This window comes from Mya arenaria, chromosome 17 (assembly GCF_026914265.1).
Source record: "Mya arenaria isolate MELC-2E11 chromosome 17, ASM2691426v1".
NCBI classification, from domain to species: Eukaryota; Metazoa; Mollusca; class Bivalvia; order Myida; family Myidae; genus Mya; species Mya arenaria.
This window is the reverse complement of record NC_069138.1, coordinates 47,956,093-47,973,484: the sequence shown is the minus strand read 5'-3', so window position 1 is coordinate 47,973,484 and position 17,392 is coordinate 47,956,093.

The following is a 17,392-nucleotide window of genomic DNA, read 5'->3' as shown; positions in this document are numbered from 1 at the left end:
GCAGCACGTACGCTCTAGTAGTCGTGATGATCAAGCATACAGTTCAGTGTAGCATGCGTTACACTGCATCACGTATGCGAGTCTAGTCGTGATGATCAAGCATACAGTTGAGCGAAGCATACTTTATATTACATCATGTACGCTGGTTAAGTCATGCTCATCACGCATACAGTATATCGTAGCATGTTTTACACTGCAGCACTAACGTGCGCTGGTCTATTCGTGATTATCATGCATACAGTGTAGCGTAGCAGGCTTTACATTGCAGCACGTACGCTCGTTTAGTCGTGATCATCTCGCATACAGTTGAGTGTAGCATGCTTTATACTGCGGCGCTTCTTGGTGGGATCATCGTGGATACAATCGAGTGCGCTCTTCTAGACAGGATAAGTTTACGTACAGTAAAGCGTAGCATGTATTACACTGCAGCACGTACGCTCGTCTAAACGTTATTATTGTGCATACAGAGAAGCAAAGCATGTTTTATTTTGCGGTGCTTCTTGGCGAATCATCGCGCTTTGGTATTGTTGTAATAAAGTTGAACATGGATTATACCATAAACAACTCATGTCCACATGGATATTACATGCCTTTGAGAATGACGAGTTAACGAGCTATTGGAATAAAGCAATATAGATGACCATCATTCGAATTGAATTATGCTACCCTATTGTTAACTTTCAGCCGTCTTCTAAACGAAAAAGATGTGAAAAACCAATGGCAGATGATGAACGTTTCATGTGTGGCTTCTTATAATTAATTCAAATGTATTGATTCTTGTATTAATGTGTAGACAGGTTTTATTGTTATTTGATTAATATTCTGTAAATAATAAAACTGCAGTATTAATTTAGAAAACATTTACTCCTAGAGATATATATTTATAATAACATTTCGAAATACGTGTAAGTTATTCCTCTAATTAATTGCTATTTTTAATAACATTTTCTTTCCAGGTCTTTGATTGTCTGGTTTGTACCTTTAGGAGATGGCGTTATTATCAAGTGTGGATAAATTCGTTGTAGGTGATATTACGTCTGTATCTGGTAACTCAGTACTTGAAGTTATTTTATTATTTTGTATTATTTGCTGCATCTTTTTATTCTCTAATCTGGCTCCAACTGGACTTATATGTTTAGATTTTGCTATTGTGGTTTACCCCACTATATATTTATAGACAACGTGTCTTGTGCGGTTTATGTTTTTGACGTATTGTTTAGATTTCCTGTGACCGAATACACATTGTTCATGTATACTGGAACAGGTGTTAAGCGTTGAGTACTCGAAAACAAAGCTGAAGATTGCTAAGGAGACCGCTGACAGTATACGCTTCGAGCGCGTCCACAGGTCTCCTTGGTACCTGGTCCCCGGAAAATTGAGGACGATCGTAGCGAAGTTTACATTTTTTAAAGACTGTGAATTTGTCCGGAAACAATGGAAAGAGCTCCGGGGCACCACGTTCCATATGTATGAGCAGTACCCGCCGGAAGTGATCGCCAAGCGGAGGAAACTTATACCTAGAATGAAGGCGGCAAGAGAACATGGGAAGAGCTCGTGGATCGCATACGACACGCTGTACGTTGACGGCCGTCCGGTACGCGACTAGGGGCACGCCGGAGGTGAGCTGTCCGTACTGTCGTAGAATGTACACGGACTAACAAACGATAAACAATCTTGTGCTGATTTTGTAAATATTGTTGCTAAACATGATATTTGTTTTCTTTATGAATCCTGGACGAACTCTAGCAGTAAAATAAATCTTAACGGTTTTATAACACATAATTTCTATAGAAAATTTCAAAACAGAAATTCACGCAGAAGTAGTGGTGGAATAGTATTGCTTTATAAAGAACATTTGAAAGATGGAATACAGATTGTTAAGAATCACCATGATACATTAATTTGGCTTAAGTTGGACCATACGTTTTTTAATACAAATGAAGATATATATTTGTGTGGTTCGTATATTTGGTGTGAGGATTCCCCAGCTTATAATACATTTAACAATATTAACTTGTTTGATACTCTTGAAAATGACATTTTTGCTTATGATAGCCAAGGTTCAGTGTTTCTATGTGGGGATTTTAACAGTAGAATAAGTAGTAAAAACGACTATGTAATTCACGATAAGTGTAATATGTATGTTGATGACATTGATTATGAACCGGGTAGGACCCCGGTCAGGGCCTCTGTAGACAAAAGTCGCAATAGTCATGGTATTAAATTATTGGTCTAAAGTAGTTAAAACTGATAATAAAAACTGTATATGAGCAAGCTTTGTCGGATTGTAATAATGGTAAAGGAATTGGGTATCAAATGTTAAGAATGTGTTAGACGCTCATGGTTTTTCTTATATATTTGACAATGTTGCTCATATAGATTGTAAAGTTTTTTTGTATGAATTTAAACGTAGACTGCTAGATATCTTTCAGCAAAATTGGCTCGGAACACTTAACAATAGTACAGTTTTAACTATATATAAAGAGATTAAACCTTCATTAGAATACGAAAAATACCTCGATATTTTACCAACAAATTTACGCTTGTACTTCTCCAGACTAAGGTTATCTGTATTTTCTCTGAGAATTCAGACTGGTAGATATGCCAGAAACCGAATACCTCGAGAGGAACGGTACTGTTTAACTTGCAATACTAACGATATTGAAGATGAATTTCATTTTATATGCATATGTCCATGTTATTCCGATGTTAGGAAGAAATATTTAAAACGTTGTTACTATAAGCACCCTTCTGTATACAAATTTCTACGATTATTGAAATCAAATGATAGAAATGAATTAATTAAACTAGCTTTGTATATAAAATATGCTCTTGTTATTCGAAATAATTTGTTTAATGTTGAAAGATAATTATTAAATTCAGCCTCCATTTTTGTTACACATAGTAAATGATAGTATGTTGCTTTGTTACACATAGTATGTTGTGTTATATAAAACAAAAACGTATTTACCATTACAAGTTGTATATACACATTGACATGTTTTATGAAAATATATACGTTTATGTAGATGATGTACATTGTACAAGTCTAAATAAAAAAAGTCTGTCTGTTAACATACCTTGCGCTCCTCATCAACAGTTGAGGCGTTGTCAGGGTTATTTTAAGTATATTAAGATCAATCATATATTTCCTAAAACTATAAAATTAAAGATAAACTTAGAATAATACTTTAAAAAAATAAGATAACACAAAATTCTATCCATCCTCTTTCAAAATATTAAAGTAAGAAAAGGTCTGTTATTTCAAAGTTTCAAATCACGGTAACTTTCTTATTTTTCAAATTCAAATTGAAATAAAAAGAAAACATTTGAAGGCAGCGTTATATTTGCATTAAAATTCATATCAAAACCACTTCAAATACACCAGAACGAAACATTATTAAGATGGCACCAAAAATCCAAAAAGAGCAGGTTCTGGGCCCATATTCACTTATGTCCTGAATCTGAGTTTGAAACTCAGGCTCAGGACATTTTTTTTTTTAATTTGATAACATATCGTTTATGTATTTTGGGTTAGCAAACATGTAAAATATTAATTGTTGTACTTGGTATTTGCAACATATATGGCCAATTTGTGCAATTTAAAATAGATTTTTAGTTCGAAAGCATTCACAAAGTAAAGCTTAAGATTTTAAACGCGTTCAATGCACTTTTCATTCAGTCGATACATTGACGATCAGTTTGAAAGTAATAAATTTAGCTATACATCAAACGGGCGTGCCTATGAAAAGGAGAAGAATACCTCAAACACTATACATAGACTATACACTGAAAGTGTTGAAAATCTGTAGATGCCAATATTTTTTTCTTTCTACAATATTTTCAAAAGCAGTAAACAAATGAATCATAGAAAAATAATATATGGCCTAAAACTGTAACAGATACGTACCTGTCATTGCTTCAGAATAGCTAATGTAAATTGGTGATTTTTTATACAATAAGCTAGTTTTATTACAACTGATAACTTGAGCATCAATGATTTTTTATTCAAAACATATTAAACAAACAACTTAATTATCAAATTCACACATACCAATTATCAAACAAACTTCATCATGTTGTTAGTTTGACACGCACGCTTTTTAGCGACATTCTGTTTTATAACAACTGATAACTTGAGCAATAAAAGGCTTTTTATTAAACAAACAACTTAATTATTAAATTCACACTTACCAATTATCCAACAAACTTAAACATATTGTTATTTTGACACGCACGCTTTTTAGCGACATTCCGCAAACCGTAATGAAATTTACGCACCTTCAGCTCGATCACCAGTTTGACATAAAGTGCACAGACAATGTGTAAAATTAGTCCCCTGGGACTGAAATATGACTTTGCTAATGTAGTGTTATTGTGTTTTAATTTAAAAATGTATCCATAAATTATAAAGTAGAAGAAAAAACAATCCCCCCATTTATTTGATGAAATGAAAAATAATCAAAATAGTTATTTATACAACGAACATGCACAATAAGGAAATTAAAACACACGAATAAACATTATTGAATAAATAAGTGTCTCTAAATGCTCAAAAGTTATCAGATAAATAAAGTTATAAGTCTTTACTTTTAATTGAGACGTTATTTAGAAAAGAAAAATCAAACGTCTTCTTTAATTTTATATAAAACAAGTGGACCCTAGGGCGAAGCAACTGTATAAAACATGGAGCCCCTAGGAGGGTGTCAGTTTTGACCACATGGTAACAATTTTATCAAACTTGATTAGGGACCTCTTTTCGATGCTTTATACGAACCAATCTAAGCTCTGAACATATCGGTCGAAAAGAATATGCTAACAATATTTCTAATGTTTGTTAATTAGTCGGATAACATACATGTGAGTGTGTGGTTGTGTGTGTGCGCTTGCGCGTGCGTGCGTGCGTGCGTGCGTGCGTGTGTGTGTGTGTTAGCTCTGTGATAGCAGGAGGTTTCTGGTAAAGAGTGTGCAGAATCTTCCATACCGTTTCTAAAAGTTGATTTGAAGTAAAGTTGTTTACAACGAGCGGCGGACTACATGAACCAGACACAGGGTGATCCATCCTAATAGCTCACCTTTAATAATGTCGTGCGCATGTGAAAACAGTCAAGAATCAGGAAAAGGAACACAAATAAGAAAGGTCACAAAAATGGTGGAATGCATGTAGTGTATTCACTTGTAAACGCAAACTAGTCTTCGTTTGTCTGCAATAAAGGTTTTATATGAAACTTAATTCTTAAAATAAAAGGGCAAAGTATCAATTCAGTTTTATAAACGAAATTCCAATCTAATATTCTTTTATAACAATGTAAAGTTATCCTAGACCTCTTCAAATATTAACCCATAGAAATGTAATTAAAGTAGTAGCGCACTGCTGAATCGCTGTTCTTTGTTCGAACACGATAGTGATTTATCGGGGGGGGGGGGGGGGGGGTAGTTATCGAACAGGAAGAAACGATCTGCAGTAAAATAAAGACGTGTGTATTATTTGTTTATTATGGTAAAGAATTGCATTTGAATAGTACAAACATATTAATATAAGGTGATGGCTTGACAGCTTAAAACCTTCTATGAAAACCTTTTAAATATATAAGTTATTCACATTCTAAATTGTATAAATGAAAGATATAATGAATGGACTGCTAAACAAAAGCAGTAATCTTATTAAATAAGAAATTCGATAATGAATAATTAAAATGAATTAAAAGTCTATTTCTATATTTTATTGGTACTTAATGTTTCATATTTCCCATTAATTTGAAATAAACGTACATCGATTGGGCATGCTAGTTAAAAAAGTTATTACCAAATTGGTTCACGGCTGAAAGGTGCAAAAAAGGTTTTGCAAACTGCGAGCTTCGCATATTTATAAATTATTTATTTACATATTAATTCATTACTATACTTAAAAACATCAAACATGTGGCTTACATGGTGAAACAATGATAGAAAAGGAAACTACAGGGAAGAGCAAGCCTCATAGAATATTGTGCAAAGGGACCAAAGGTTAAAGTCTTAAAGGCAAAAACAAGACACGTACTGGACAACACATACAATTTACATTTACCCAATGTATGCGTCAACCATTTAATAAACATTGCTGGCGTTACTTACGTGGAGCACTTTCCGCAAACAAATCCTTTTATGCTTTATGCAAATTTACAAAAAAACAAAGAACACCAGCAAACACTTCCCGCAACTCAGACTCTTGCCAATATTAATTTTGTTCCTTTTACAGTATGCGTAGATCATTTCTTTCCACTGTTCGGGAATTGTTTAAGTGTTTCTTCACACTTGATCCTGGCTCTTTCAAAGTCACTGACCAAGGATTTATTTTTGTCAAGCACATATCAGTTTGTCGTTTTCATTACTTATTTCTCATTGCAGTAAAGAGAACTTAAGATAGCATGTGTATTTAAAATACTTATACGAAGTATCTCATTGAACTGAACGAATCATGTTAGATCATTGTTTATCAGTCAGACAAATTTGTATTGACTTGATGTACCACAGAACTTGACAATAAAAACAGACGTGCCATGATTAAGGGTTCGCCTATTTACCTACACACTGAAAAATCCTCGATCGACATTAATCAGTGTTTTGCGTTGATAAGAAAGACGAAAAGAATGAATAAAAATATATTTTAATAGGCGGCAAATTACCATTGCAAAAACATCTCGCATAATTGACCAGGACTATAATTGTCAGTACATAGCCACATTTTATCTTTAGTTTGAAGGCTGTTTTTACGAGTCTCAGTGTGAATGGACTGCATTAGTATGAGTACAATTAACATGTATCCTCTATAAGCACCAATTGGTAATAATACCAGAAATTAACACCGTTTATTGTATACTTGTTAACAGGATGGTCAAACAAGGTAAATGCAATTATCAAGTGTACTTTTGTACATATGTATTTTGTCACATCATTTCATTTATCTGGTATACATGTACTTCTCAAATGTGTGCCGAATAAATGCAACAAAACGCCCACGCCTGTAATTTGTACAAACTCAGCTAATCAAAAGCAACCTAACGTTACTGGCGTGAGACCACAGTTATTTTTTACTATATGTTTCATATAGACACTAACCTAGCTTTTGACTTTATACACATCCCAATTGAAAAACAAGGACATGGCATCTCCAGAACAATTCAAGACACAAACTATAATCACAAGAAAACACCATGTTGACCATTGACCCGACTGTCAAAATTGAGTTCAAATACATAACCCTTCCGCCAAGGAGTCAATCGGCTACAAACAACTAACTTTCAGACTTCCACAAGCTATGAGTTTTCCAATATTTACACTGAAAACTATCAATTTCTGCAATAGAGTGTCAAATTCAGTCAAGTTCTCTGCAAAAAGAACATTTTTTGCTTCTTTTTCATTCAATTTTAATAAAATATTGATACTTGAACACAAGCACTCTTTTTTCTGTATTCACATCTGGATCTTGGTCAACGGGGGGCAGATAAGTGTGGTCTTGAGCCTACTGGCGACACTATTTATACTGAATTGAATAACACATGTCATTTGATTACACATTTACAAAATAATTTAATATTCTAAAAACTTTGCCCATAAAGAGACAGATCTAACACACTGGATTATACGCATCTTCAAGCAGGCATAATACCTTGATATGCATAAGGCTCAGTTATGGCAATCCATAGATGTACCTCGAACTTATTTGGTATTATTCGGTGCATTTGCGAAAATCGTTCTACGTAAAATTAATAAACAAAATCATTGAATATCCTCGATAGTCATCGATCCACATAAACAAACACATAGTAAAAACTTCCCGTTTCTACTGACTTTAATTTAACAAATAAGTTGTTCGTATAAATATTGGTGGCAAAAAAGACTTACTAAAATTTACTCTAGAAAACTATTTTGTTGAGCATTTGTCAGAATCAATCTACTTAAAATAAGTGAAAAAAACCTCAATTGCCATTCGCCCACAAAAATGCAAACACCAATTATAGCAGTATCAGATAAATTGCAACCGTTTATTGAACAAATACACAGTTAAACGTCTTATTCTACCGGCTTAAGCGGTAGTTTCTTTCCATGATTCATTAAGATAATTTTAAATTATCCATAAGGCCAATAAAAACTATTTATCTACACTGTTGACACAGTACTATACTATACATCTAGCCAATGCATATTAATTATGTACAAGCTGGGGCGGACGTGTTTTTCATACTGTTGACACTTTAATAATGCATTAAAAATGGTGCACAATAGTTGGAATTTACTTGACTCTCACACTTTTCGCAATATACTATACTATTATCTCTATGCATTTAAGTTAGGTACAAGCCGAAATAAACTTGACTGTAACACTTTTGACACTATAGCACCCTACTAGCCAATGCCTTATGTACTGGGTGTAGGAACTGCTCAGTACCTTGGTGTGAGAACTTGGCATATGCTTGAAATCCTTTGCATACAGATTGATAATAACATTCCATTTTTAAGTAATGCTGTAGATGTGATCGCTTGAAAGATAGGTGAATAGGACATTTGTCTAGGAAGGTATAAGAAGAGGTTTGTCTAGAGTACAATTCAATTCAATTCAATAGTTTTTAGCACAAACATTCAAGTTCATCGCCTTTACTTCTGGCGGTTACATTTTATTTACATACATGAGAAGAGCACGGGCAAAGATTAAACAAGAACCCGTAAGATAAGTTCACCCCAACCCTTGCACAGGTTGTTCTGCAGAAACTCGGTAAACCCCATTTCCGAAAAACACCTTACGCTTGGGTTGGGATGAACCTATCTTACACTCTCGGCCATGACAGATACTTATATTCTTCTAGACGCGATTAGCGTGCCTAAAATAGAGCGTAGCATGATTTACACTGAACTGGTATTCTTTCATACGTAATCGTGCATACAGTAGAGAGTATCATGCCTTCCACTGCAGCACGAATTGTCTTCTAGACGTGATCATCTTGTATACAGTAGAGCGGAGCATGTTTTACACTGCAGACCGAACGCTCTCCTAGACGTGATCATCGTGCATACAGTATAGCGTAGTATGCTTATCATTGCTGCGCGAACGCTCTTCTAGATGTGATTATCGTGCATTTAGTAGAGCGTAGCACGTTTACACTAAAGCAGTAAAGTTCTTATAGACGTGATCATTGTGCATACAGTAGAGCGTAGAATTTTTAACACTGCGTCACGAACATTCTTCCATACGTGAGCATCGTGCATTCAGTAGAGCGTAGCATGTTTTACACTGCGTCACGAACATTCTTCCCGACGTGATCATCATACATGCAGTAAAACAAAGAACGATTTACACCGCAGCATAAAGGCTCTCCAACGCGTGATCATAGTGTACATTGCTTAGTGTAGCATGCTTTGCATTGCAGCACGTACGCTCGTTTATGCATACCGTGTAGCGTAGCATGCTTTACATTGCAGCACGTACGCTCGTGTATTCTTGATCATTATGCATACAGTATAGCGTGGCATGCTTTACAGTGCAGCACGTGCGCTCGTCTAGTCATGATAATTATGCAAACAGTGTAGCATAGCATGCTTTACATTGCAGCCCGTACGCTCGTGTACTCATGATGATTATGCATACAGTATAGCGTAGCATGCTTTACATTGCAGCACGTACGCTCGTGATTATGCCTACAGTGTAGTGTAGCATGCTTTACATTGCAGCACGTACGCTCGTCTTGTCATGATGATTATGCATACAGTGTAGTGTAGCATGGTTTACTTTTCAGCACGTGCGCTCGTCTAGTCATGATGATTATGCATACAGTGTAGCGTAGCATGCTTTACATTGCAGCACGTACGCTCGTCTATTCATGATGATTATGCATACAGTGTAGCGTAGCATGCTTTACATTGCAGCACGTACGCTCGTGATTATGCATACAGTGTAGCATAGCATGCTTTACATTGCAGCACGTATGCTCGTGTAGTCGTGATGATCAAGCATAACGTTCGGCGTAGCGTGCGTTACACTGCATCACGTATGCTCGTGATCATCAAGTTGATCGAAGCATACTTTATATTACATCATGTACGCTGGTTAAGTCATGCCCATCACGCATAGAGTATAGCGTAGCATGTTTTACACTGCAGCACGTACGCTCGTGATCATGCATACAGTGTAGCGTAGCATGCTTTACATTGCAGCACGTACGCTCGTGATTATGCATACAGTGTAGCGTAGCGTGCTTTACATTGCAGCACTTACGCTCGTCTAGTCGTGATCATCACGCATTCAGTTGAGCGAAGCATACTTTATATTACATCATGTACGCTGGTTAAGTCATGCTCATCACGCGTACAGTATATCGTAGCATGTTTTACACTGCAGCACTAACGTGCGCTGGTCTATTCGTGATTATCATGCATACAGTGCAGCGTAACAGGCTTTACATTGCAGCACATACGCTCGTTTAGTCGTGATCATCACTCATACAGTTGAGCGTTGCATGCTTTATACTACGCCGCTTCTTGGTGGGATCTTCGTGGATACAATCGAGCGCGCTCTTCTAGAGTCAGTATAAGTTTACATACAGTAAAGCGTAGCACGTATTACACTGCAGCACGTACGCTCGTCTAAACGTTATCATCGTGCATACAGAGGACCAAAGCATGTTTGATACTGCGGTGCTTCTTGTTATTGTTGTAATAAAATTGAAAATGGATTATACCATAAACAACTCATGTCCATATGGATATTACATGCCTTTGAGAATGACGAGTTAACCAGCTATTGGAATATAGCAATATAGATGACCATCATTCGAATTGAATTATGCTACCCTATTGATAACTTTCAGCCGTCTTCTAAACGAAAAAGATGTGAAAAATCAATGGCAGATGATAAACGTTTCATGTGTGGCTTCTTATAATTAATTCAAATGTATTGATTCTTGTTTTAATGTGTAGAGATAATAAAACTGCAATATTGATTTAGAAAACTCCTAGAGATAAATATACATATAAAACAATATTTCTCAATGCAATAAAAAGGTTTAGGGTCGGGGCAAAAAATAGGGTAGGTCGGGAAACCAGAAACAAACATATTTTTGTTTATGCTTAAGCATAATATTAAAAAAAAACACATCCTCAGCAAGCTTATCGCTAAGAAAGATTTGAAATGTAGATTTCATATAATATCTTATAGCAATATCTTTTAGTAATATTTCAAAACTCTTATTATTCTTTCTGGGCTAATTTGTTGGTTGAAGCAATACATATCAATTTGGTTGGCCTTGAAGTTGTAAAATAATGTTGATAAATGTTCAGACAAACATAAAATATGCATATATACTTAAAAGTTGGGGAAAAAGTGGGGGCGTTTTTTGGGGGCTATTTGACCAATTTCAAAATGTGAGTGGGGGCTATTTGACCAAAATGGGGGCGTTTTGACTTGGGGGCTATTTGACTAGGAAGCGTTTCAAGTAAGAAACATGGAGAACTCTTAGAAGGAAAAATAAATGTCTTAAGCCATGCATTTCCCATAGTTTTCTAAAAGTAACTCTGTAAAACCCTGAAATTGGAATAAGTTATTTTGTAACATATGGTCCAACACAGACGAATAAAACAAGAGGCCCACAAAGGCCTATCATCTACTAGCATGGCTTTTTTATCATAATATTGAATGAACTAAAATGATTTCAACAAAAAGAAAGTCGCAATAAAAAAGAAAATGATCAAGACAAATTAATACTAAACCTTAGGTTTGGAATATTAAGTAAAAGAATTTTGTTTTCGTTTTTATTTGCAACACATTACACTACGGTAATACACAACTCTTTGTACAAGTTGTATCCCTTAGGATATTCTTTTGACAGGGCTACATCATTTCAGGGGCCATAATACAGTCATGCCTGGGCGGATCTGGCTTGTTTTAGAAAGGAACCAAAACGTAAAACTCAATTGTGTTCACAATCAATTGTTTACAGACGCACACATCGACAGACACCACACCATCGCATTGGGTCTTCTGGCTATCATCCATTAGAGCTTAAAAATATGCATTCCACTTTTAGGCTTAGTCAATGAGTAACTTTTAGCCTTGGACAATTATCATGCATATAATAGATGTGTAGATTTTTGATGAACTATAACATTTCACTAAACTCTGTTGGACATAATGTCAAAGTGGAAAATAATTGGTTTGTCTTGTAAGCAGGAAATTGTTTTAACAAGTGTGTATGACTAACTGTTCTTATCTTGCACAGCCACTCCTTAAATATTACTTTTGGTGCTTGAACTGAAACAAACAATTATCCTCTATGTCATCAACACTACCTACACTCCAAGTTCATTAACAAAACATCACCTGTAACTAAAGATAATGAGTTCAACCATTTTTCTATTTAAGTAACAGTGACCTTGACCCCAGGGGCCCAAAACACAACCAAAAAAAAGGACTACATATAAACACTTAATCTTCAATCTAGGTGCCCATGAAAAGTCTTTATAGATACTTCCTACATACAAAGTCTATGTTCAGTATGTTCACTGTAACTAAATATATTGTTTCAATTCTTTATCTATTTTTAGTAAAATGACCTTCACCCCAGGGGCCCAAACACAATCCAAAGTAAGGTCTTAATAAACTCATACATGTCAATTGTAACTAAAGATATTGAGTTTCAACCATTTTTCTATTTTTAGTAAAAGTGAACTTGACCCCAGAGGCCCCTGACACAATCCCATGTAAACCCTTCTTACATACCAGCTTTGGTTACAGTAGGTATTATCATAGCTTAAGATTTCAAAGGTGAGTTTGATGCATCCCGCCTGAAGAACGACATACATCATTCTCGTAACCAGGTTTCAACTAAGTTAAAAACCTGAAGAACAAGACAGGTGCCAGAAGGTTAAATGACATTTTTTGTTGCTTTAATATTTGAAGAGTATTGCCTGTGTTGACACAATTTCTGCAAAATTAGTGTCTGGTCTCTTTGAATAGTATTCTCGAAGTTTCCTATATTTTTCTGAGGGCAGGCTTATCCGGAAACCAGACTTTGTTTTGTTGCTTAAATGCCAAGTTTTAGCAAAAAAGGTCTATGGTTCAATACAATCCAAAGCCAGAATATTTTTCGATAAGGAGCTTCAAAGCTCAGTTCACTATATCCAACTGCAAGGAGCTCATCTTGCATTGGATTATAAATAAATATCATGAACTTGTCTCTGGCAAAGAAGACGGTTGGAATGTACGAATGTAATTCTGGATGTTTGTTAAATTCAGTCCATGCAAACACAACTGACTGGGCCATAACTTGGTACAAGAATCGGCCATAATTTGTCATATGGCCAGGACTATTCTCTTCTGCTTGATCTTCAGATGAATCAGAAGCAGGATCATCTTTGTCATCATCATCATCATCAGCTTCATTTGATTTTATAAGAACACATGTAGACTTATTACCAGCAAGAATATCCAATTCTCCGTGCCATGTTTCACTCTCTCCTGAAATGATATAAGACATCTTCCAATTATGCACCAGTGTCTGTCAAAAAGAAAAAAATGACCAACACATTTTTTAACTGAATTAATCTTATTCTTATTCTTCATTTCCTTTTATATTATGCACGTGCCATCAAAATAAAACATAGAAAAAATTGTATTGGTCGTCAGGGGCCCTGTCATTTGTAAATAAAGATAATGAGTTTCAATGTTTTTCATTTTAGTAGCAGTGACCTTGACCCGAGAATCCCTAACATGATTGCATGAAAAATCTTAAACACTTCCTACTAATAATTCTAGATACATAATGTGAACCATTACTAAAAATGTGTTTTAACTGCTTTTCTACCTTAAGAACAGTGACCTTGACCCTAATCCCATGGGTGCCAAATGCAATTCTATAATAGTTCTTCACAAACTCTTGCTATATACCAGATTTGCTTGCAATATCTCAACTGTAACTAAAGATACACCAGCAAACACTTCCCGCAACTCAGACTCTTGCCAATATTAATTTTGTTCCTTTTACAGTATGCGTAGATCATTTCTTTCCACTGTTCGGGAATTGTTTAAGTGTTTCTTCACACTTGATCCTGGCTCTTTCAAAGTCACTGACCAAGGATTTATTTTTGTCAAGCACATATCAGTTTGTCGTTTTCATTACTTATTTCTCATTGCAGTAAAGAGAACTTAAGATAGCATGTGTATTTAAAATACTTATACGAAGTATCTCATTGAACTGAACGAATCATGTTAGATCATTGTTTATCAGTCAGACAAATTTGTATTGACTTGATGTACCACAGAACTTGACAATAAAAACAGACGTGCCATGATTAAGGGTTCGCCTATTTACCTACACACTGAAAAATCCTCGATCGACATTAATCAGTGTTTTGCGTTGATAAGAAAGACGAAAAGAATGAATAAAAATATATTTTAATAGGCGGCAAATTACCATTGCAAAAACATCTCGCATAATTGACCAGGACTATAATTGTCAGTACATAGCCACATTTTATCTTTAGTTTGAAGGCTGTTTTTACGAGTCTCAGTGTGAATGGACTGCATTAGTATGAGTACAATTAACATGTATCCTCTATAAGCACCAATTGGTAATAATACCAGAAATTAACACCGTTTATTGTATACTTGTTAACAGGATGGTCAAACAAGGTAAATGCAATTATCAAGTGTACTTTTGTACATATGTATTTTGTCACATCATTTCATTTATCTGGTATACATGTACTTCTCAAATGTGTGCCGAATAAATGCAACAAAACGCCCACGCCTGTAATTTGTACAAACTCAGCTAATCAAAAGCAACCTAACGTTACTGGCGTGAGACCACAGTTATTTTTTACTATATGTTTCATATAGACACTAACCTAGCTTTTGACTTTATACACATCCCAATTGAAAAACAAGGACATGGCATCTCCAGAACAATTCAAGACACAAACTATAATCACAAGAAAACACCATGTTGACCATTGACCCGACTGTCAAAATTGAGTTCAAATACATAACCCTTCCGCCAAGGAGTCAATCGGCTACAAACAACTAACTTTCAGACTTCCACAAGCTATGAGTTTTCCAATATTTACACTGAAAACTATCAATTTCTGCAATAGAGTGTCAAATTCAGTCAAGTTCTCTGCAAAAAGAACATTTTTTGCTTCTTTTTCATTCAATTTTAATAAAATATTGATACTTGAACACAAGCACTCTTTTTTCTGTATTCACATCTGGATCTTGGTCAACGGGGGGCAGATAAGTGTGGTCTTGAGCCTACTGGCGACACTATTTATACTGAATTGAATAACACATGTCATTTGATTACACATTTACAAAATAATTTAATATTCTAAAAACTTTGCCCATAAAGAGACAGATCTAACACACTGGATTATACGCATCTTCAAGCAGGCATAATACCTTGATATGCATAAGGCTCAGTTATGGCAATCCATAGATGTACCTCGAACTTATTTGGTATTATTCGGTGCATTTGCGAAAATCGTTCTACGTAAAATTAATAAACAAAATCATTGAATATCCTCGATAGTCATCGATCCACATAAACAAACACATAGTAAAAACTTCCCGTTTCTACTGACTTTAATTTAACAAATAAGTTGTTCGTATAAATATTGGTGGCAAAAAAGACTTACTAAAATTTACTCTAGAAAACTATTTTGTTGAGCATTTGTCAGAATCAATCTACTTAAAATAAGTGAAAAAAACCTCAATTGCCATTCGCCCACAAAAATGCAAACACCAATTATAGCAGTATCAGATAAATTGCAACCGTTTATTGAACAAATACACAGTTAAACGTCTTATTCTACCGGCTTAAGCGGTAGTTTCTTTCCATGATTCATTAAGATAATTTTAAATTATCCATAAGGCCAATAAAAACTATTTATCTACACTGTTGACACAGTACTATACTATACATCTAGCCAATGCATATTAATTATGTACAAGCTGGGGCGGACGTGTTTTTCACACTGTTGACACTTTAATAATGCATTAAAAATGGTGCACAATAGTTGGAATTTACTTGACTCTCACACTTTTCGCAATATACTATACTATTATCTCTATGCATTTAAGTTAGGTACAAGCCGAAATAAACTTGACTGTAACACTTTTGACACTATAGCACCCTACTAGCCAATGCCTTATGTACTGGGTGTAGGAACTGCTCAGTACCTTGGTGTGAGAACTTGGCATATGCTTGAAATCCTTTGCATACAGATTGATAATAACATTCCATTTTTAAGTAATGCTGTAGATGTGATCGCTTGAAAGATAGGTGAATAGGACATTTGTCTAGGAAGGTATAAGAAGAGGTTTGTCTAGAGTACAATTCAATTCAATTCAATAGTTTTTAGCACAAACATTCAAGTTCATCGCCTTTACTTCTGGCGGTTACATTTTATTTACATACATGAGAAGAGCACGGGCAAAGATTAAACAAGAACCCGTAAGATAAGTTCACCCCAACCCTTGCACAGGTTGTTCTGCAGAAACTCGGTAAACCCCATTTCCGAAAAACACCTTACGCTTGGGTTGGGATGAACCTATCTTACACTCTCGGCCATGACAGATACTTATATTCTTCTAGACGCGATTAGCGTGCCTAAAATAGAGCGTAGCATGATTTACACTGAACTGGTATTCTTTCATACGTAATCGTGCATACAGTAGAGAGTATCATGCCTTCCACTGCAGCACGAATTGTCTTCTAGACGTGATCATCTTGTATACAGTAGAGCGGAGCATGTTTTACACTGCAGACCGAACGCTCTCCTAGACGTGATCATCGTGCATACAGTATAGCGTAGTATGCTTATCATTGCTGCGCGAACGCTCTTCTAGATGTGATTATCGTGCATTTAGTAGAGCGTAGCACGTTTACACTAAAGCAGTAAAGTTCTTATAGACGTGATCATTGTGCATACAGTAGAGCGTAGAATTTTTAACACTGCGTCACGAACATTCTTCCATACGTGAGCATCGTGCATTCAGTAGAGCGTAGCATGTTTTACACTGCGTCACGAACATTCTTCCCGACGTGATCATCATACATGCAGTAAAACAAAGAACGATTTACACCGCAGCATAAAGGCTCTCCAACGCGTGATCATAGTGTACATTGCTTAGTGTAGCATGCTTTGCATTGCAGCACGTACGCTCGTTTATGCATACCGTGTAGCGTAGCATGCTTTACATTGCAGCACGTACGCTCGTGTATTCTTGATCATTATGCATACAGTATAGCGTGGCATGCTTTACAGTGCAGCACGTGCGCTCGTCTAGTCATGATAATTATGCAAACAGTGTAGCATAGCATGCTTTACATTGCAGCCCGTACGCTCGTGTACTCATGATGATTAT